This window comes from Epinephelus moara, chromosome 18 (assembly GCF_006386435.1).
Source record: "Epinephelus moara isolate mb chromosome 18, YSFRI_EMoa_1.0, whole genome shotgun sequence".
Taxonomy (NCBI): domain Eukaryota; kingdom Metazoa; phylum Chordata; class Actinopteri; order Perciformes; family Serranidae; genus Epinephelus; species Epinephelus moara.
Genome location: NC_065523.1, coordinates 30,579,944 through 30,603,549, shown reverse-complemented (window position 1 = coordinate 30,603,549; position 23,606 = coordinate 30,579,944). Strand labels below are relative to the sequence as shown.

The 23,606-nt window shown below is 41.8% G+C and overlaps 1 protein-coding gene across 1 annotated transcript in view; it reads left to right on the top strand.

Annotated features, from left to right (window-relative positions):
- Nucleotides 1-23,606, top strand: part of LOC126405058 (protein kinase C beta type) — a 150,898-nt gene that overhangs the window by 53,706 nt on the left and 73,586 nt on the right. The window lies entirely within an intron of this gene.

Genomic DNA, 23,606 nt, shown 5'->3' with positions numbered 1-23,606 from the left:
GTGTGCTATGTGTGGTATTTATTCAGTTTTGGGAAATCACGATGTCTAGAAAGCATCAGCTGACAGGGACAGCTAACACTAGCAGCAAAGCTAACATCTGGACGTCATCTGTTAAAAGCCTCCCGTTGTCGGATACGACATGAAACTACTCCAGTTAGCTCAATCATGTTGTAACTAAGACATCCGCTGGAAAAAATATTTTCTTCATGGACTGAGCACACGTATGATAAAACGAAGTTTAATCTCTCGGCATCCATTTTCAAGCTCTCTGTGTGTTTGTTTCCTTGCGGACGAAAAAAGGGGGAGCGCACATTTCCGAGAAGGCGTGTCCTTTTCAAAAATGCAAGAGGCGTTGCTTTGTTGCCGGCCGTTTTCGCCTGTGTGTTAAACACACTTTAGAAAGGAGTGTCCCCAGACTATCAGAAGGCGGAGATCTAGAAAGGAGTGTCCCCAGACTATCAGAAGGCGGAGATCTCTGATTGTCTGGTGGCGAGACTATTGGCAGTGTGGCAGTGCCTTTCCCAGTGCACTGTGCTGATTATGTTAGCGCCACCACATCAGTGTAACGCCTCAAATGCAGTTACAAGTGACAGAAATCCACCAAGTGCAACGCTTGTAGGAAAATAGTGTTTTCCATTTTGACAGCTGTCAGAGTTTTGTTGAAAAACCGTGTGGATGCATCTCTCGTTTTAAGTGCTGCGGTCAGTCTCTCACGAAACTATGAAATTCAGTGTTGCATTTGACCCACATATGGTTCTTGAATTAGCACCAAGCTTTCTCTAGCTGCTGTCTAAATTCAATCCTGTTTCTTGTCTTCCTGCCAGAGGTACCTTGAACTTGATGGTCCCCTTATCTCTTAAGTATCTTGAGGAAAAAAAGTCTTGACTCTACAACAGCATCATAAACATGTATACTCTGGTTACGTGTTCCCATGCTTCTTAAAAGCCACATCACAGCTCACATCACTGAACGTGAACTGCAGTCTGTTTCCATGCACATCTTACACACACACACACAAACACACACACACACACACACACTATCACTTGTGGTTAAAAGTCATGCTTGTTCTTATGTTATTAATTCTCTTTAAACATTCTCTCCCCGTCACATCTGCTGTAACAACAGGAAGTGCCATTAACTGGTACTTTCAATATAATCTCATACACTCTCTCAAGGAGCTCAGAAGTCTTCTCTCTGATTGATATTCTCAAAATGCAAACCTATTCTCTAACCTATCCTGTCAAGAGGGCAAAATTAGTCGCCTTCCTTCTCTTAAGAGCACTCTTAGGATGCCAGCTTCATCCTCTCAAAAACCCAGGGGTCTCTAAGTTCCTCAGCCGTGTCCTTACCTCCCTCTGGAGTGCCCTTTCACTCTGACAAGTACACTTAGCAAGCCGCCTCCAGAGGAAACGCTGGTGTTCGCTCTTTAGCTTCCTGTGGCGTGTTCTGTATAACTGATATGTCTCCGCAGTCTTTCCTCTCATCTGATTATATGTCTGCGTGTCTAACATCTACCTCATTTCTTCTTTTTTTTGTCCTCATTCACCTAACTGCTCCTTCCTCTTTTCCTAGTGTCATTTGGAGTGCCACAAATAGCCTCTTCTATGTTAGCTTCTGTTTTAGTCAGGGCCATAAAGTGCCAGGTTTGGGTACCCAAACAGATGCTAAAGCTTCTCAAAAAATATTTGTCAGTGCTTTTCTATCTCCAATATCTGCAGGTTCTTCGAGAACCTGGAGAAGTCATTAAAAATAAGAGCTTAATTCTGTAAGGAATTTATTGACGTGTGTTATTTGACCTGTAAAATACTGAGAGCTGCCCAACAAATGGAGGTTTGCTATATGTCAGGGAAAATAAAGATGCACCAACTGCAATTTTGTTGGCCGCTCACAATTTTCTGTCTAAGAACTATAATTAACAACATACGCACATGATTTCAGACTTTTCTTTGACAACACTGGAGACTTGGTGTGAAATGGTTAAAAGTTCAAAAACAGCTCATTTGGCAGTTTAAACCATTTCTCAGGATGATGGGGGCGTGATCAGACAATGCATGATTGACAGTTCCCTCTCAGATCAATTGACATTTATTTTCCTCTCAATCACTAGCATTAAAACGTTCCGCTGCCACGGAATATACTACTAAATCTATCAAATGGACCCTGCTTGGTTAGAAAGCTAACTAGACTAAATAGCAAACGAGGTTTGACCACCCAACTTTATGTTTTTATTTGATTATACCTCCCACGATATGACGCTAATTGTTTTAGCATTTCCCAGTCATTTGAAATGATGGCAGCGTTAGCTTTTTTATGTGAAACTTTTGAGCTTATTATCAACTACCATAGTAGTCTGCTGGTTATCTTGACTATAGGCTCATAAGTAGACCAGGGTAGATCACCAATATTTATGTTTTTTTTTTTTTTTTTCTTTAAATATACTGCCCAGACTTAGAAGATAAAATTTCAACATATTCACAAGGGCTGCCCCCTAATAGTTGACCAAGGGTTAGTCGACCAGAAAGGTCATTAGTCTGCAAGATTTCATTCGTGGCTTAGTTGCAGAAAAAAACAAACAAACGTGAAACTCTATTAGGAGCTGCGCCTTGTCAAAATAAGTCACAACCTATATGACTGGACCATGTGTGAATTTAATTTGAAAGGACAGACAGGAAGTGTCCACGCTCAGCAGTCAGACAGGAGTCAGGTTAATTTCCAGGGCTGGTACCTGCGGTTATTCCACAGGCTAGTTAATAACATGTCGGGCAGGAAATCCAAAGTGTGGGATCATTTTGAGAAGGTGAAGGACGAACCCAAGGTGATATGTAAACTCATCTTCATTGGTCGACTACAAACATGACGTATCATCTGAAACATGGAAGTAGCTACATGCCCATTAGCCCACAGCGTCATTAACAGGCGGCTCGCTCAGTGTGTGACGTGCACTTGTAGATAAAATATAGGCCTATATTAATGAAGGTTCATTAGTACGGTTTTGTGTTTCTCTGTAATGTAGCACAGTGTTAACAATGTTACTGATACTATTCTTTCTCACACCTTCAACTCAAACCATTGTGTTGCCCCGCCCAAAATATATCATTTAATAATTAAATTAATATCATAAACATGTGGGCGACTAGTCGACTAATGGCCCTAAATGATGACTATTGGTCGACTAGGAAAATTCTTAGTCAGGGTGCAGCCCTAGTATAGTGCTAGTTACCTTGACTAATAGGCTCACAAGTAGACTGGGGTAGACCACCCATATTTATGTTTTGTTTTTTGTTTTTTTTAGCAATACGTCCTGGACTAAGAAGCAAAAGTTTAGCGTATCCACCACATAACATGTACTAATTTTTACATATCTGTGGTTGGCAGAAACGTACAATGCCAATTGGGTTGAGCTGAGGAGGTTATTCAGCAAGATGACCCATCGTGGCAGTCCCAGGGGTCAGACTCTGACTCAGACAATCGTTTGAAATGATTCATGTAAAATCCTATTTTCTTGGAAAGCTGTGGGAGGCTCACGCAGCTTGTTTCACCTGTTTCTCTACAACGGAGGTGGTGAGGGCAAAGTTCGCACAATCCTTTGACTCACACATCACATTTATTGGAAACACACCAGGTTGAATTAAACCTGATTTTCCTTGAAATCATCCCTAAACCTCCTTTAAAACATCCTTTTGCTTGACTTTTTGAACCTGGCAGATAACCTGTTTCTTCATTGGTTGCCTCAGATGTCATCCCACATCTTTATATATCTCCTGTTTCCTCTGAAAGTCCTCTCCTCTTTTTCTAGCACTATAATTCTATATTTGGCATACACTTACCTCCCGTCTACCTGAATTTCTCTCCAACTGTCTATCTCTCCACCCTATTCTGTACATCCTCTATTTAAATGCCACTCCACCCAGGGGGGCCCTGCTCTTAATTACGGGGCCTCGCCACCCCCACCATGTCATTTCCTTAATGAGTTCATGGTCTTATGACCTCGGTTCCTGCACAGTGGGAACGTCGGGTATCGCTGCTCCAAAGTAGTTGCACATTTAAATATAGGAGGCAGGAAGACAGGTAGGCTGGCTCACAAAGCACAGGGGTTCTGCTGGTTATGTAATTCCTTGAATCTAATGAAGTTTTTTAATATATACTGTACCTGTTCAAACTGTCAGAATAAAACGAGGGATTTGGTCAGCTCTCTGAATAAGATTTTTACACACATTTACATGTTTGTCTCATTCCAACATCACCACACCAGGAAGACATCATGTTATTTGACCATAAACGCTCTCTGACTTGGTCATGGAACATTATAAAACACCTGTGTGAAGATTTTCTAATAATGGTGTCAGATTTGCACAGTTTGACAGAGTGTTTTCTCCCACGCACACCTGCACAGAACTGGCTTTTTGAACTTGAAAAATCAGAGAACAAAACATTTTCAGCAGGTATATTTCTGTCATGTTCAGCTTGATCATGTAACATAGGTGTCCTTAACAGTTTCAGCTCTCAAAAAGCTAATTATAACAATGGTTAAGCCGAGTCACACTGTCTGAAATTCAGCTTTGTTATTCTGCCAAAGGAAAATGAAGCTGTGTTTTTCTCCCTCTGCTGTTTGCAGATCTTCATTGGCTTACTTGATTTTTCTGTATTTCTAATCCAAATGATCACTGCAGGGCAGATTCTTATCTTGTTCAGCATTTTTAATACACTGAAGTGTTGCTATTTACAGTGTTATCTGAATGCTGAAATACTGACGGTGATTCTTGAAGTACTACCTCTGAAACCAGTATGCAAATTTTCTGCCTAACACTCAGTTTGTCATTTTATAACACTCATAGCCAAACTGTAAAGTGACACCATTTTGCCAGTTGCCTTTCCACATTGACCAGCCCATTCTCATTCCCAAGTCGTCAAATACCACCACTTTGTCAGTGATTTTGGCATTACACACAATTACAAAAAGACATTTTTCACAGCAGTATGATAGGCGGCATCAGTTTGATCTGTTGTGTAGGACTAGATGTTAATATCCCTTATTGCACACTTGAGACGCTGCTAGAGACTCTGTGGGATGGTCAAGTGAGAGGTGGCATCCTCTGGGTTATCAAGTGGGCGCCCTCCTTCCTTGGTGTTTCACTGATTGGCCCACGACACCTCCAGAGGGTTCAGCAGTGAATCCCAGCGTCCCATGTTCACCCCCTAGATACCATCTACTTATTTAAGGGCCCAGGTGGAGTCCTTCCTCTTTATCCAAAGCCACTGACCCCCCTTTTCAGCGGCTCTGGAGAGGTCCTTGACCGCCTGCCGGTGGGCCTTCCCTCGCACTCCCATCTCCCGGAGCAGCCTGGGTGTTGAGGTGGCTACGAATCCCCTGCAGCCGACTTCCACTGGTCGTACCTTCGCTGTCCAACCTTGTTGTTGTACATCGGCTGCAAGCTCCGCGTACCTCAGCTTCTTGCGCTCATAGGCCCCCTCCACTGCACTCTCCCAGGGCACTGTCAGCTCGATAATGTACACGTGCCTGAGTGAGGCTGACCATAGCACAAGGTCTGGTCGCAGGTTGGTGGACGTAATCTCAGCTGGAAAGCAGAGCTTCTCGCCCAAGTCTGCCAGCAGCTTCCAATCCCGTGCCCTGCCTAGCTGCCCAGTGTCTGGTCTTGAGGTGGTGAGACTGACTTGACCCTCGCCCTCCTGGACAAATATTGTTGCCTGCCAGCGGGACGACGGGGGAGGAAGGGCATTGACAGTGTAGTCTCGCCACCAGACAATCAGAGATCTCCGCCTTCTGATAGTCTGGGGACACTCCTTTCTAAAGTGTGTTTAACACACTGGCGAAAACGGCCGGCAACAAAGCAATGCCTCTTGCATTTTTGAAAAGGACACGCCCTCCCGGAAATGTGCGCTCCCCCTTTTCTCGTCCGCCAGGAAACAAACACACAGAGAGCTTGAAAATGGATGCCGAGAGATTTAACTCCGTTTTATCAAACGTGTGCTCAGTCGACAAGATTGTGGAAATGAAGGACTTACAGCGACTTGAGCCATTTTGTACCGCTACACATGTTTCTAGTCGGACTATGTTTACGAGCACAAGAGTTCAGCGTGTCACTGAAGGACCGCCCTGCAGATTTACTATTGGTTCTGCAACGTAGGGAGTTTTTTAAACTCTAAAATTGTATCCGCCCATCTAAACACAAAATCAGGGAGAAAGACATCAGTCTTTAGTTAAGCAAAGCGTCTAAAGACTGACTTGTGAGTCTATTGACAACGCTGCTGCAAGACACATTAACACTTGGTTGTGCTGCCAGGTGTAACAGCCTTGGGTGAAATGCAGCTAGTAACTACGTAATATAAGGAGCTGGAAAGTCCGTATAGGTTGGGTGTTAGGAGAGATGGATGGGTCCAAAAAACCCTGGACTTTCGCCTGGGAGACTGTTGCTCACTTCCCTTGTGAATGTTGAGCCAAACCATGCACCCACATGCCTTTGTTGGCTAAACCTAACAACGTGCTTTGTTTGACAAGAAATTAAATGTAAATATGTTTTACCAATGTTGTAAGTTTACTTTTGAAACAGACTGTGCATCTAACAAGCAGAAATTGTATGTGTCCTGTGAAAACACAAGTGTATTTTAAAAAGAGTTGGGATGAGAACATATTGCAGCAACACATGGAAACGTTTTTTAGATAATGAGTTCACTTACCAATTAGAGCTTGGACACTTTAAATAGGCCACAGGTAAACATTTAGTTTGGACCACAATGGAGGCCAAAATTGAACAGAGAAATGTGGATGAACTCTCCACAAATTAGGCAAGATTTGGAATCTTTTTTCTACATTAAGTCCTTTCTCTAACACAAATGTTTTTGTTTTCTACTGTTTCTTGTTTGAAGCATGCAAAGCAAAAAGCTTCTCCCCTTATTTGTAATAAACACACTTTACACAGTTGGACAGCTGTGTGTACGGTTTGTGTTTACTACATGTATGACAAAACCTTTTTGCAAACTGATAACAGTTTGCACACGGAAAAAACAAAAGCCACAAGTGCTTTCATTATTACTATCAGAGCGTAGTTGGTGCTTCGTGGGCTTATTCACATCATGCTTTGTGTGTCCTGTTTAAATGCAAACACATATTGTTTTAAAACGGAGTTTGATGGGTTTTGCAAGAATTGTTTCCTTTTGCAAGAGATGTGTAACGGTTTGCAGGTTTGGTGTGTGGAGTGTGGAGTGCAAAAAATAGCCTGCAGTATTAAAGATAGTGTCTCAGCAATCAGACAAAAACGTATTCAAATTCAGGGCTAATGCTCTGCTAATACAGTATCCAAATAGATACAACTCTGAAGTGTTTTGGAGCTAATATTCTCAGTGTACAGCTTTAACAATCAACACAAATAAATAAACTACTCAATTGATTGAAAAAGAAAAAAGGGCAAAAACGTGAAACTTTATCAGGTCTCAGCCTCTCAGGTGTGAACATTTCTTTGCTATTTTGTCTCCTGTTGTATTAGACTGAATATTTCTGAGTTTTTGACTGTTGGGCTGATGTCAGTTTTGTGACCTTTGTAGGCCAAATAATCGATTGAGACCATAATAGTCGGTGCTATAAAAGGATTCATCTGCATCAGAATAAAATGACTCCTCAGGCAGCGACAAATCCTGAGCCGTCCTCTGAGTCTGAAGCTGATAATGTTGAGCCAGTGCTTTGTGGGTCACACACACCAAGACAGAGCAGAGCAGGAGATGTGTCTGAAGGACACCAGCTAGATGCAGCAATAAAGGAAGACACAATTTGCAGAGGGCAGGTTTATTCTACATAATCGGTAATATTGTCACACTGTCTGCAGCAATCAGCCCACCACTCCCATTTTACCTCCTGCCAGTCCCTCCCTGTCTCTTGCTCTCTCTGTCAGCTATGTATGTTTAAAAGAAGAAGTCAATTATAGATCTGGGTTAATAGAATGGGTTCCCTGTGGGAGGGGTCGAGGGATGAGATCCTCTAATGAAACCTACATTTCATGCCCACAGCCCGCTAATCATGGTATAGAACTCAGTGTGTGTGTGTGTGTGTGTGTGTGTGTGTGTGTGTGTGTGAGAGAGAGAGAGAGTGAGAAACTGAGATAGTAAGATGTATGCACAAAGCACTGCTGCAAAAGCTTTAACAAGTAAATGTGGAGGACAGGAAGACGGCTAACTTGGGTGTCTGATTAATTTACATTTATTTCCCGCTGGTCCTGATATTCCTATAATATGTTTTCCAGATATAAATGTCAAGTCATGTCAGTTTTATTTATATAGCCCTCAATCACAAATCACAAATTTACCTCAAGGGGCTGTACTGCACAATCAGTACGGCATTTGACACCCTCTATCCTTAGACACTTAATTCCCCCTCCCTTGTGTTGTGTGCACAATACCCAACGATAAATGCGACTGCAAAAACAGGCTGCATGCTATACGCACCAACTGTTTGCACCTATCATTTACACGTAACAGGCGTTTTTCTCGACAAAAATGGAGATTTTCAAAAACATCTTCCAAAGTGAAAGTTTTTAAAAAATATCCTTTTCTATTGAGACGTGTAAACAGGTTAGTTTTGGAAAACGATGACGTTGCAACTCAGTTCGCACATGCCCGTGAGGTGCCCGGGAACCATAACAACAATGGCGAATATATGCCGGGTTGTTTACGTTTTGTTAGCACTTTTGAGACTACTTATGAGTTTTCAAATGAACTTAGCACTGCTGCATCAACATCGGCTACATCGGCGCACAAAGACGTCCGAAAGTCCGAGTTCTCGCGAGAGCACAATTTGAATTTGCTCAGCGAGTCACTCTGGCAATCAGTAATGATGCTCATTACCCATGCCGTTGGAGCCGAGCTGCACCAATCACACCGGTGTATCTGATATAGGCGGGCCAGAGGCGAGCTAAACAGATGACGACAGCGCTGCGACAACGAAGTCTGGAATCAGTCAGTAAACATTGCAAGATGGCTACGGATGAACACCAGTTGTTTGAAACAGCTTTGGCCGCTACAATGAACGAGTTAGACTTGGCTTTTTCTCTAAAAGAGGAACAGAAGACGGCGCTCGAATCTTTTCTTTGCAAGAAGGATGTTTTTGCCGTTTTGCCGACCGGATACGGAAAGAGTCTAATCTACCAGTTAGCTCCGCTGGTAGCGCTCTGGATACGTCACCCTGTGTATTGTTCTGATTGGTCGTAGTGTTATCCAATTGCGTGCAGTGATATTTTCAAATGCATGCTTGGTGCCGCCCCTTGAGTTGGGCCATTTGCATTACTCATAGCCAGACCCTAAATCTGTCTAGATTTGGGTCTGGATTTCCAGGCTAGCTAACTATGCTACATAAGGTCAAAACGTAGTTTGTCATTGTCAAGAGGAAAACAAATCACTGTGCATGCAAAGAACGTTCTTCTATGGTGTATCGCCACCTCCTGGCCTGGCATGCTAATTGCAGCAGGGATATCGTTTTCAAAACTGGTCGTGTAAACCCAGAATTTTTTTATACGAGATAAATAAAAATCTGTTTTTATTTGTATCGATACATGTGTAAACAAGGCATTAGTCAAGCATTGGTGTATTTCAAAATCCATATTGAAAGATATGCCATTTCAAATAGTTGAAAAGCTGGCTTTTTAAGATTTATTTTTTTTCACTGAAAAGGATGTTCCCTAAAAAAAAGATGTGTTTTCCTGTCTGTGACGCTGTAAGATTATTTATTTCTTAACAAAATGTAAGGTAAAGACATTCCAATATGTTTCAGTGCAGAGCTTTTTTTTTTTTTTGCATATTTTGTTGATTGTCTGGATTTGTATGTGTCATTATACTCAACTAAAGTGAAACTTTAAACTTAAACTAGGTGTGAAAAAAACATTTTGGTTAACTGAAATAAAAATAAAATCTAGACTTTAGAAGAAAATGGAAACTAACTGATATAGTCTACTTACAAAACTAACTGAAATCAAAATTTACAGGAAATGTCTCCAGTTTTAGTCTTTCTATTTCTAATTGGTCAGATTTGTCAACCCAACAGACTGGGACTTAGAAACTGGGATGTCTAAAAGACTGTGAGTCAGCTGCCTTTAGAAAGTGTTGTGTCCGTATCTTCCCCCTGACAAATACACCCATATGAAGCAACAACTAAAACTAATACTGAAACTACTAAAAAGTGAACAGAAACATTTTAACAAAAACAAAACTGAGACGAGCACACCCACTCTGGAAACTCAACTGAAACTAAAGTGAACTGAAAACAAAAAATAAACATGAACTAAAAATAAGACTAATATAAAAATAAGAATAAAACTATAATAACTCCCAATAACAATTATATTGGCCAATGAAATGTTCATATCATCAAATGCCTATTAAGATGACAGTATTATATATTGCAAACATATATTTTAAGTGTCCAGGAAAATGTAAAGCAGTGTCACAGATTTAGTTGAGAGAAGAACAGAAACGTAATGAATATTTTATTTTTTAGAGAATCATCAAGCATCTTGTGTTGATGAAGAGTTTGTCTCAATTTGCTTTCTTATTGAAAGTCAGAATGAGACAAAGTTAGAAACCACTTTCATGTCTGCACGATAAATATGTAGCTAGAGCCAGAGGCTGGTGAGCTTAGCATAAACACTAGCCTGACACATAACTGACATATAAGCACATCAAACAGTGAATTTTGCTTTTTACATTTCAGATTCTGAATGTAGTGACAAAATGACAAATATCTTTTTTTTGACTGAGCTTTAAAAGTAGTGCTAGGTGGATTTGTTAGCTTAGACTGAGTCAGGCTACAGTAGGTGTTTCTAGACTTTATGCTGAGAGTTTTTCTCACCTCTCTCCCCCAAAATTCCTCTGCCTCCCTGTGTACACAGGGCTTTTTTTTTTGGAAAAAACAAAAAAATTGACTTCCTATATGTCTCTAGTTTACATTTTGGTGTGATAGACCTGCCTATCTCGTAGCTTGATAAATTATTTTGGATGATCTTTGGGTCTTCCCCAAAATTGAAAATAGTCCAAATTGAGGCTTCTCCAAAAGGGACAGTGTCTGCCTTATCACATGAATCTCGGGAAATAATTATCAGAATGTCACCAAATTTGGTTTCCTGTAACCCGAGGAGACTTCTCTGGAGTAGGATATTTATGATTATTTGGTACTTTAACTTAGCAGTGTTGGCGGTGAAAGCAAAGAAATCTGTCCAAGCATTACTACAGTAAATTTCTAATTTTCCTCTAAATTTTTTTGTTTTGGGATATGGAATCCAAAGCCCTCCTAGGAAGACTCAAGACCAGTCACTGCTATTCAGGTTCACCGAAATTTAGCGGAAATGGAGCTCTGGATACGCTAGCCTCGCGTCACCAGGCACATAAAGTGAAGAGCCTGGTTTTTATCCACTCTGAATTTTGTCTGGATTCTGGTTCCGGTCTAGAGAGCAGATGCAGAATTCACCAAATTCACCAAAGTAAAAGTGTTCACCAAAGTAAAACTTTAAATTCTGGTGCACCATCGATTTGGGATGATGAGGGGTGTAAGAAAATCGATTAACTTAATGGCTTGGGCTTCTCTTGTAAATTATATTCTTTAAATTAAAAGTTTCACCGCATTTTTATTAGCTTGGTGCTTTTATTTTGACGGAAAGGCGCATCCATCGAATTCCGGATCCCCAGACTAGGATACGCTGAAACTGAACGTTTCAACAACGCAATGGTTAACATGTAGTTAAGGCACAAAACCACCTGGTTATGGTTAGGAAGAGACCATGATTTGGCTTAAAATACCGTGTTTGGGGCACAAGCCCTGCAGAAAAAGCAGAGATATCTTGGGAACATAACGGCTTTTTGGGCCTAAATAGTGGCTGTTTTTTTTTTTTTTCACTCTAACAGTGGTCTGCAGTGATCTTTAGCTTGGCAGGCATCTTGCCTTCACCTCCAGCTTGTATATTACATCACATTACAAATGATATGATGCATATAAAACATTCAAATGCAACATATTTGCAGTTTGCAGAAACGTATACTGCTGACATACTGCTTTTTGTGACTGCACAGCCTATGTTCGTGCAGTCACAGCAAACACACACTTAATAGCACACATTTAGTGTCTTGTCATACACATTCCTGCACGCACACAAACACTGAATCACTGAAGGAGAAACAATATGAACACATAATGGCACATGTTCTCATTTGGTGACATTGATTTTCTCCGTGTTCAGCTTACTGCACAGAATGAGCAGGATGGTAATGGCTACTCCCCCCCCAGAGAGTCTGTGTCAGCATGTGAGAGGCAGGTTACTCTCTGGTCACTCTGTCACAAGGCTGACACCCATAAACAGACTCACATCCACAGCTGTGGACATTTTATAGTGTACAGTTCACCTAACCTCTGTGTGTGTGGGCTGTGAGAGGAAACTGAAGCTCCTCGAGGTAAACCCACACTGGAAGACCTCAGTCGGGGTTCAGGTTCAGACACAGTGACAGTGTGGCCCACTGATCCACTGTTACAGCCATGTTTAAAATATTCACCTCCTTATTGACTCATCGGCAAAAATATATTACACTGCAATGCATAGATTTAAAACATTCTCACTCCGACCTCGTCACATATCGACGTTTGGTCATGGACTTTCACGTCCAGATACGACGTGCAAGGTACTCTGATTGCGTTGGTTGTTGACGTTCTGGGACGCCGTGTCAAGTTCTGCCTGTTACATGCGTTGTCTTCTTTCAAAATACACTTCTGTTTTCACAGGAGATTTAACGTTTACATACAGTCTCTTTCAAAATAAATGCACTACGACGGCACAACACCGCAAATTGACATTTGACAGGGTTTGGCTATATAATCTTATGGGACGCGAACGCCACTCTCTCGGGTAAAAGTTGGGGTTTGTTGGATCCATCCACTCGAGTCCGCTCTACTTGGACTTTCGTAGCCTCAACTTTCTTTCTTGTCCCACCGCATTTCCCCCTGATGCCACCGTGTACCGGTAAACTATGATGCCAACCGTCTGCGCCTCATGCTGACGGCTTTTTTCGTAGGTCACCGCCCAAGAGTCGGATTTCAACGACTTTGGAGTCAGACCGAGTTGTCTCGCTTTACATGTCATGCAGGGATGTGACACGCCAGATCCTTTCACATATGTCAGTGGGATTTTTGTTGGAGCACAACTATGAGAGTCTGTCACTAATTAAAACATTTAATTCCAGTTCCTGTGATTTCAAAGAAAGCAGGAGAACATTTAGCATTTTGTGTCTGTCTCTTGTGTGTGTGAAGTTTTATGAACGTCTGAGCTTTATCTGTAAAATTGTTACACCTTAATTTTCCATGTCATTTCTCTTATCAAATTGCAGAATATATTAAGTGATTTTCTTTTTAGTTTTTAAATGATTTCTTCCTGTGAAGCCTCTGGAAATCTTGCCCTATTTTTTTCTGCTGAGAAAATGCAGTGTTTGCTGGGAACAAAGCAATTTTCGGCGTCCATTTATAAATGGAGGTGTGTTAATATCTTAAAACCTATCTTTAGACAAACTTTGGCATAATGGTTGTGCTACAGGTGTGTCTCGTGTGGTCACTCCATTTCCTTTTTCCCTCGTGGCGATCCTACATGTGCACCCTGCATCTCCTTGCGTGCTAAAACAACTGAAAATGTGGTTTCTCAAAGGACATAATTATAAAACTTGCATATTCCGATACGATGATATATTTAACAGTATGTGTGACCAGATGGTTAAAACCACAAGGTAACCTTTGAGAGAGGAGGAGGGCTAACAAAGTGATGGAGAGATTGCGATTAGCATATGGAAGACGGGAGGGAGGAGAGGAGTTGCATTCAGGGTGTGAAGATGAAACCACCACCCTCAGCCCTCTCTTCGCTCCCGTACTCCCTCTGTTTTTATCACTCATTCATTCTCCACTGCTCCTGCGATGCCATTAAGCCTCTTTTTCCAAGAGTGATTGCTTTGCATATCTCCCCCAATCAACAAGAAATCCTTTAAATAGCCTCTCACACAGAAACACTTAAACACTCCCAGAGGAAGAATTACAAGCCTGAGGGGGATAAACACAATGGCACTGCTTTGTTTTATTGATCAGTACAGAAAAAGGCAGCTCCTGCAGCCTGTGTGATAGCCTATTACAGTTGACTTTGTTCTTTTTTGTGCAGTCTGTTGATAAATCAAAGTGGGTGGAAAGACGCTAAGATGTAATTTGAAAGACGTGCGTGTTTGCTCAGTTTAAGTGTTTTGATGTCTTTTTGGGGGCTTCTTTAACAAAGCAGCGCTGTGATTAAAACATGAGGCATGTTACAAGTTTCCTTGTTTGCATCCATTATTTAGTCTGCTGAAGTGAATTACTGAAGTTTATTTGAGCAAAGTTATTATGCATCACCACTAGAGGTGGGGGGGAATTGATTCTTAGATGAAGTGCGATTCTTTCTTGAAAGATTACGTCTCGATGCAGAAAAGTATAAATTGGAATTTTAATCCCAATCCTCGACATTATGATCATCTGTAATGATTAAGGACTTTTTTGTCTTAATTATAGCACAGTGTGACAGAAAGCGGGGCGACAGACATGCAGCAAAGGGCCGTGAAATCAAACCCGGGCTGCTGCAAAGTTTCAAGATTGAAGAAATTTATTTTCATCATGCAGGCATAACGAAATTGCAAATGCCTCATCCTTAAATGGTGCATGCTCTAACCCGATATAATATATGTACAAAATATAATCATATATTAAAGCTTAACAAGTGTGCAAACATCAGCAGCAGCAAAGCTTAATAAAGGTACAGCAATGGACTTCGACTCTATCACTCTACCACACTGTTTCTCTGCTGTGGGATTTTGTGATATTCACACATTATTATTGAAACATTCACCTGGGTCTATACAAAAAGTTATGAATGAATTTTTAATTGACTGTATCAGCATGCTGTGCGCACGCATTTCCTGATAAAGAAGCAAACTCTAGCTAAAAGATGTAATTTAATTTAGAAAACCTTCACAGGGAACCTGTTTGTTGTCGTTCGCGTGTGGGAATTGTAAGTGTGTGACACATGAAAAGCCCTGATTGGCAGCCAGTGTGAGGGATGATTACATTTTGAAGGAGCAAGGCATGAATGGGACAATTGATTGTTTTATTGTATGTAGCACATTACAACAAAGCACCAGCAAAGACGACCTACCACCAAAAGAAAAGAGAAAAAAACAACCTGTCAGTAGACAGCATCACAAAAGCTACCTGTCTTATTTTGTTGTTCTTATTGTCTTATGTTGTGATGAGAGTGATAACACACGTCATAGAAGCTATTGTGCACAGATATAAATACAGGTGTGCCTTGGGATTTTGGCTCGCCCTTTGGTGTGCATTGGGCACAAAGAGTTTGAAAACCACTGCTCTCCCAGGTGAGCTAGAGGTCGCACCACCTGTAGCAATCCTGTAAGACCGGGCTGTACGTTCCTCACAGCTAAACAAATTAATGCTCTTCCATTTGTCATACTTTAATTATGGATCAATACAAGTATGTTGTTTTAAAAGATGCAAACAGGGATGTAGTGCTGCAGTGCACCTATGCGTGCATGCACATGCACGGTTTGGTTATGGCGCATTTCAAAGGCTATGTAACCACTGTTCCTGTGGTGGCACGTTTGCATACATTAGTCAACTATAACTATAAAATGAAAGGATGTTTTTTGCCACTCATCATCATCATCATCATTGATAATTAAAGTGAGCTACAGATCGAGAAAAAATAATTCAATTCGGTGTGTTGCTCAAAGTCTACAGCTGACAGCCACCTGCAACTTTTAAGGTGGAATGTTTCTTGAATGTTACCCAGTGCATGAGTTGACATCATGAATTAGTAAACACACTTTAAATGTTAATATGACAACTTTTACAACGCCATCTGTTTTTACTGGCCTTCTTGCATGCATACAAACACAATGCTTCAGTGATGATTGGATCAACTGGATTGTGTGATATATTCATATATAATATTTACTCACTTGGAGAAAAAAGTCGTGGAGCATCATTCTTGTGTGCTCTGGCAGCACAACACCTCTAGGAGCAAGTAGTCATACAGTGAAACAAAAATCACATATAGAAATGAAACATTTTGATGCTTCAAGATGCATCGATAATTGTTTTATAAATGCATCGTAGCCCTCTGAATCGAATCGTGAGTTGCCTAGAGATTCCTGCCCCAAATCACCACACAGTTTGAAGTAAACTAAATAGACACTGGAACACTCAAATGGTTAGTCTCAAAAGATTAAGTCTTCAAGTAAGTTATAAAATCTGCTAATTGAATCATTTGGTTTATTAAATGTCCAAAGGCAAATAAAAAAGCCTATCACAATTTTCTATAGCCCTGGTTGTTTGGTTTGAGTAACAGTCCAAACCCCAAAGATATTCGCTTTGGTGTGGTAGAGCAGGTTGTTCGATCCCCGGCTTCTCAGTCCGCATGTCGCTGATGTATCCTTGGGCAAGATACCGAACCCCAAATTGCTCCGAATAGCTGTTCCACCAGTGTGTGACTGTGTGTGTGAATGGGCAAATGTGACATGTAGTGTTAAAGCACTTTGAGTGGTCAGAAGACTAGATAGGAGCTATACAAGTGCAGTCCATTTACCATATCACATAAGACAAAAAGAACCCAGACAATGTTGAGAAGTTGTAAAAAGGGAATGATGTCAATTTCCCCCCAAAAATAACTTACATGACTGATTTTCAAAATAGTTGCAGTTTAATTTAGTAGCATATGTGCACATTTTAAATACAAGCATCTGTCTATATGAGACACTGCAGGTTTAGAGGAAGATTACTCTGTACAGCAGATGATGGCTGCCACTGTAGAAATGTCAGAATGTCAGTAAGCACTAACTCGAGAAGAGTGAGCGGTCTGAAGACAAAATCAATGAGAAAAAAAAATCGAACTAGTTTTTTATGTCAGCGACTGCGAGCCAGGACTCTCTGCTGTCGACTGTGAACCTGCCTGTCTGTCCGCCTGTCACACAGCATCATGAATGACATGACAGGATGTATGCGTGTGTGTGGGGAGTTGACTGATGTTGTTGGCAGAGAAAATAATGGACAGCAGTGTTTTAAAACAAAACAAAAGAAAAGCAGAGAGTGAGAGAAAACAGTCAAAACAGTATGTGTGTGTGTGCGTGTGTGTGTGTGTGTGTGTGTAAGCACTGACTAACGGCTGCTCTGGCATCGTGTGCTGATGTTACGAGCGGGCTTTCAGTTTGGACACCCAGTAACACAACATATGCCATGCAATACACTCATTTGTCCAAGAGCACTGCGCCGCACCATCTGCTTTTAATTAGTGGGGTCTTAGTGAGTAGAATCAAGTGAAACAAGAGGAGGAAACTGTTGGAAAAGTTGGCAACGTGCAGGCAGGAAGAAGAGAATGTCAAGAGTACACAAGACGTAGTGTGAAACAATAAAAGAATTTACAAAGTCTTTTATAACATTTCATTGTTTCATACTTCAAAAGTTCCCTAGAAAGAAACAGTTCTGGAGTTGCTTGGAGCATGTCCCTGTTAATATGGCTAATTTGTCCCTGGCCTGGTCCATGTCTTTACTGGCCATGCTGTGTGAAAGAACTCATTCATATTTAGTGCTTTGGTTTCAGAGCAGTTTTTTATGGATAGTTAAAAGTTGTATCCGTCTTCCTTGGTGTAACAGCGTGACAGATTTTGGCATTCTGGCATCGTAGCTCGATGGTTGATAATGTCGATCCATCAGTCTGTCAACCTTTGTGGACAGAGTGAAATATCTTAACAACTGTTGGATGGATTGTCATGAGATTTTGTACAGACATTCATGAGGATAAATCCTGCTGACCATGGTGATCCTCTACATTTCCCTCCAGCACCACCATAAGGTTGACCTTTTTTGGTATTGAGTGAAATGTCCCAACAACTGTTGGATGGGTTGCCTTAACATTTGGTACAGACATTCATGTCCTCCTCAGGATGAATTGATACCTCTTGGAAACAAATGAATTTGATACTAGTGCCATCATCAGGTCAAAATTTTAATTTGTCAGGTGACATTCCCATCAGCCTCAGCTGTACTTAGTGTTAAGTGGTAATTACCATTGGCTCAAAGCACCACGATATACAAAGGTGCAACCTCACAGAGCTGCTAGCATGGCTGTAGGGGGCTGTCACATCAGGGACCTGAGCTCATACCCATCATTTGATTAGTGTGAACGCTGCGTACCCTACCTGGGCACGGTACGCCGATCCCTGCCCAAGTCTTCCTGAAAAGGTGGTCTTGTGTACAGTTCGTGTGTACTCTGCTACAGTATGCATCAGGTGTGAACACCAACTGTACCATAACATGGAGGTGGACTGCTTTAACGCAACAACAAGGAGTTTTCAACCAGTTTTTAAACAGTCTCACTTTAATACTGATGCATCTATATCAGATGGGAGGTGGAGAGCTCTGTGCTTGACAGCAGCATCTCCTCCTCGAGCCAGGAGTGGAGCCTCGCCTCGCTGCTCTGCTGGTCCCCGCTGATGACGGTCCCCAGGGCAGCAGTGTCTGTCTGTGCTGCCCTTTCCTTCACTGTAGCACAACAAAAATGTCACAGATAATGACGCAAGTGTACTCAGGTACCGAACAACATAATGGTGTCCTGAGCAGAAATTGAAGTCACGCTACGTCTGTGTGTGCTGTAAAGTTATGCTGTGTCTCAGATCGCGTACTTCTGTACTTACACTTAATATTTTGAGTGCATAAGTGCGTTCACACTGAGAAGTATGGAAAAATGCAGTGCACTATGAGTACCCAGATGGTGCACTCAAAACAGTCAAGAAGTTGAGTGTGGAACTATGAACACACGACCTCAATGGTCGCCATCTTGGCTACGTAGCGGAAGGGGAGGGACCACTTTTCAAACTGAAAATGGCGGCCGAGGACTGTGCGACCGTGAACATCGCTGCATTGTACAAATACATGTGTTTTTTTGCACTAAGCACCACTATATTGTTGTCAGGTATAAGCCAGCAGAATGTTTGTTGGGTTAATTTAGCAGTCTGTAATGATTTGGTTCTGCGAATGATAACGCCAATTCTAATGCTAGTTTGCTAACTAGCTAATTTGCAGTCGTCATTTCCGGTGAGTGCACAACAGCCGTGTTTGGTTTGAGACAACCCTACCCTGTCGAAATTTGGATAATACTAAAGGACATGTATGTGATTTGAGACACACCATTAGCTTCTCTGGTCTTTGTAGACGGTCTGGCCACATGTGCATGTTAGCACATGTGAGCTTCTGTGTGCGTATCCCACTGGCTAGCTAACTGCCGCCACTCTGCACTGCGTTCATTCTGTGGTTACCACTGGTATGGATGTCGTCCCAGAGGCATCTCGTCCGTCCTCCAGTTTCCCTCCAAGTTAACACCATTAGGTCTGCCAGCACAGATTTTACCGTTATCACCATCAGCCACCTCCATGTTGAGAGCCATGTGGAGACAACCTCTGAATCAATGGCATGTACAGTTGTCTGATTTTAAAACAAGTGAAAGACTTAAGTGAAATCAGACTATTTCTACTTGATTCCAAATTAAATCAATTTGTTTGACGTGATAAAGTATTCTTAAATCAAGTTTCATCTTTCTCCACTATACAGCAGCACTCTGCCATCTTATTTCTTCTTGAAAGTAGAGAACAAGTGTTGCACACTCTGGCTCCATATGCATTTCTCTTTTATTGAGATGATGACATTTCAGCCCTCAGGCCTTCTTCACGATCAACAATCACACAACTGTTGTTGTGATTTGGACTGCCAGTGATCAGCTCCTCGCTACAACCCTTGATGTGCGTTACATCTCTACATTTTGTTCTCATTTAAGAAAGATGTTTTTTGAATTCTGCTTTGTCAAATACTAGATACTCTCACTTCCCCAGGCTGCTAAAATCCTTCAGATGAAGCAACTGGACAAGAGAAACTCAAGTCCACTGAGGTCATAATCTTCTCAGAGGGGGGTCACAAACAACTCAGACTTACAAGCCTGAAAAGCTGTGAACATTTGCACACTTCCTAACACAGGCCTAATTCAAGGCTTTTCAATTTGTAACACTTGTGCAGTCAGATAGATTGACAGATGGATTGGCACCATTCACTCTCTCTGTTCTGATTTGACTGATCAGCCATCAGCTAAAGATCACATGCTGTGATTTATAAAAGGCTGGAAAAGTGATGTCGTTTTGTCCCTGTCTTTCTTCCTCTTTGTGTCCTGATCAATCGTTGATTTTTCAAGGTGGATGTATTAAATCATCAGTGTTTGTAAAGAAGCTGGCACCCTCCTCTCATCAGCCCTCACTCCCTGTCTGCTGTTGCTCATCGCTGGAGCTTCAGCAGCACAATGTTCCCTTGTCTTTCAAAGAAACAAAAACAAGCAGGAGGTGATCTTGTCCTTGAGAACCAGCAGAGGAACGAACACGCACAGATGCACACGCACAAAATACAAACACGCACACACGCACAGTTGTGCAAAGAAACCCACACACCTACGCACAGGCGATCACAGGCAGCCGCGCAATCATTCAGACTTAACAAGCACGCACACACTTCTGAAGACACCTTGGGGAAGCTCGGTATAATTCAGGCAGCGGCAGCCTAAATTAAACCTTATTTTCCAGGACAGGTGTGCAGCAGAGGAAGAAATCAATCAGCACATTTTTCTGGCTCATGATGAGGTGACAAGACAAACACACACATGCCGAAGAAATCTGTCTACACACACCGAAGACACGTGGTCGCTACATGCATTTGGAGCCGTCAAAGCACCTCATCATCATCATCATCATCATTTGGAAATCATGCTAAACACTGTAGCAACATGTTCGGTAACTTTGACGGATTCCCTTGGCAGAAATCTTTAAACTCCTACACTGAAGCATCCCCGCTTCACCGCGCAAGCTGGATCTCTCTCAAGTGGTGGATTGGATGTTCTCACCGTCCGTGGGTTCAGGCTGCTGGGTTTGTGTGTGTGTGTGTGTTTGTGAATAAGCAGTCCCTCGGTGGCCATCAGTTACGTGTCTCGAGTTAATATGTGTGTGAGTGTCAGCCACTGAAACTGCCCACTGAGCCATGGTTGCAGGTGTCACTCACTCACACACACACACACACACACACACACACACACACACACACCAGACAGAAAAAGACTGTGTTTCTGCCCTAGTTACGCCTTAGTTCCGATGTTCACAAGAGGAATTGGTACCTGAATTTCCTTTACGCAGTTTGAAGTGCATAATTAGCGCCAAAATATAAAACACCCATGACGTTACTGAGGAACATTTACAATGAGCAGGAAAAGAGGCCTGAACTTGTGCCCTTGAACTTAAAGGATAGGTTCATTTGTGTTTTTTTTTTCTGTGTTTTTCAAGTGGAAGCTTCGTCTCAAGTGTGACATTGAGCAGTGGTTAGCATTGTTGCCTCACAGCAAGAGGGATCCTGGTTCGAACTCTGTGCGTTTGCATGTTCTCCATGTGTCAGCGTGGGTTTTCTCCGGGTACTCCAGCTTCCTCCCTCAGTGCAAAAACATACACATTAGGTCAATTGGTAACTCTGAATTGTGCGTAGGTGTGAATGTGAATGTGAATGGTTGTCTGTCTCTATGTGTCAGCCCTGTGATAGTCTGGTGACCTGTCCAGGGTGTACCCCGCCTCTCACCCAGTGTCAGCTGGGATAGGCTCCAGCCCCCCTGCGACCTCTAACAGGATAAGCGGTTTTAGAAAATTAATGAATATGGAAATAAATGCATAGATAGACGCATTAATAGATCCACAGTCAGTGTATTATCTACAGTTAGATGGCAGTTAGCACGTTCCCAGTGTGGAGAAGCAGACAGGAGTACCAGGGTACAGAAGCTAAGCAGAGTAGCCTCATGCTGTGGATGCCACATTAAGTTGGCTCCTAAAGTCACACTATAACTAACTAACTGATCAGAGGCAGCAGAAACTACTGACTCCTTGTGTTCTATGAGGTAAAATTACCCTTTCTGTCAAAGGGGTCTGGTGGCTGTGGATGGGAGCAGCAGCAAGATGTATTTTACCCTCCTTAAAGAAATCAACATCAGTTTAGGTTTACGCTATTAAGATTATTTTATGACTTTATGTTGCTGTCAGACAGCCCTTTCCAGCAGGGAACTGAATCTGAGATAGCACTTTGCCTCACAGCACACACGTTACTCGTCTACCAGCGACTCGGTGGTTTAGTTTGCTATCGTGTGACTTTTGGATCCAAATTAAAGTGGCATCCACAGGAGTTTGAGGGGGTCATATGAAGTAACACGGCATTGTGCAGAAACCTACATCATGTCATGTGGGAAAAAGATTTTAGAAAGGCTTGAAAAAAATTGCATTTTTAAGGCTAAAACGTACAAACTGTAGCAACACCCACATTTCCCAGCATGCTGGACTGAGTAGTTTCTAGCTGCTGTAAAGTTTACTGTCTTCTCTTCCATAATGTCAATGTCATCTTTTTTGTTATTGTCTATGGTTTGTCTGTTCAGAACATGATGGTTTATGCTCGTTATTGTCATTGTGTTAATTTGTAGTTTGCACCATTAGTGAGTTGGCTGTCCCACTTCATCCCACCAGCTGTTTCGAGGTTATTGTTCATTTTCTACATGTTAATACAGGTTGACAATGTTCAGAATTACATCATGTCCTCAGTGAAGCAGAAACTGTCACAATACTTTGACTAAAATTTGGATTTTTGGATTTGCGTATATTAGGAATGTTATTGAGAAGTCATGGAATTGTACAGGTGGAGCTGCCCTTTAAAATTCAATAAAATAGGCCACACAACACACTGTATGCAAACATTGTGTGCGTGTGTGTTTGATTGATGCGAGCTCTTGCACTGTATCTCCGTTTATGTTTGAATTCAATGGGGCTTTAACAATCTTCATGGAAGACTGACTCCATACAGAGCTGTATTGCATGCATGCACATACACACACACACACACACACACACACACACACACACACACACACACACACACACACACACACACACACACAGGGGTCATCCATGTAGCTGCCTTTGTAGTCTTCACAAACTGATGTGAATAAAGACATTGGGATGTAACTCATCTTGGTCAGATTACGATGCAGATGCCCGCTTAAAGACACGAGTTAGGACGTAGGGCTGGATTATAAGTGCTACATCGTCTGTATACAGAATGTGCACAAAGTGGAAGGTGATGACTAAGATGGAGGGATTTAGAGGTGTGTATTAAAGATTTGTATGAATAAAACCCAGTGTGATAGAAGACCACGGAAACTGACAGTTATGTGGCAGACATTGATTCACTATTTTTTTTAATGGATAGATGCACAGATGGTAAACAGACAAAATGTGTGTACAGCCACATCAACAAATGTTTGACAAAATGTCCATTGCTTTATTCTGAATGACGCCTCCTTCTGTCTAATGCACTAAGTAGCAGAAGGCAGGAGATGTGACTGAATGTAGATTTAAGTGATTCATATTACAATCCCCTGCTTTCTTTCTTACTTACTAACTTACTTAATTACTTTCTTTTTTCCTTC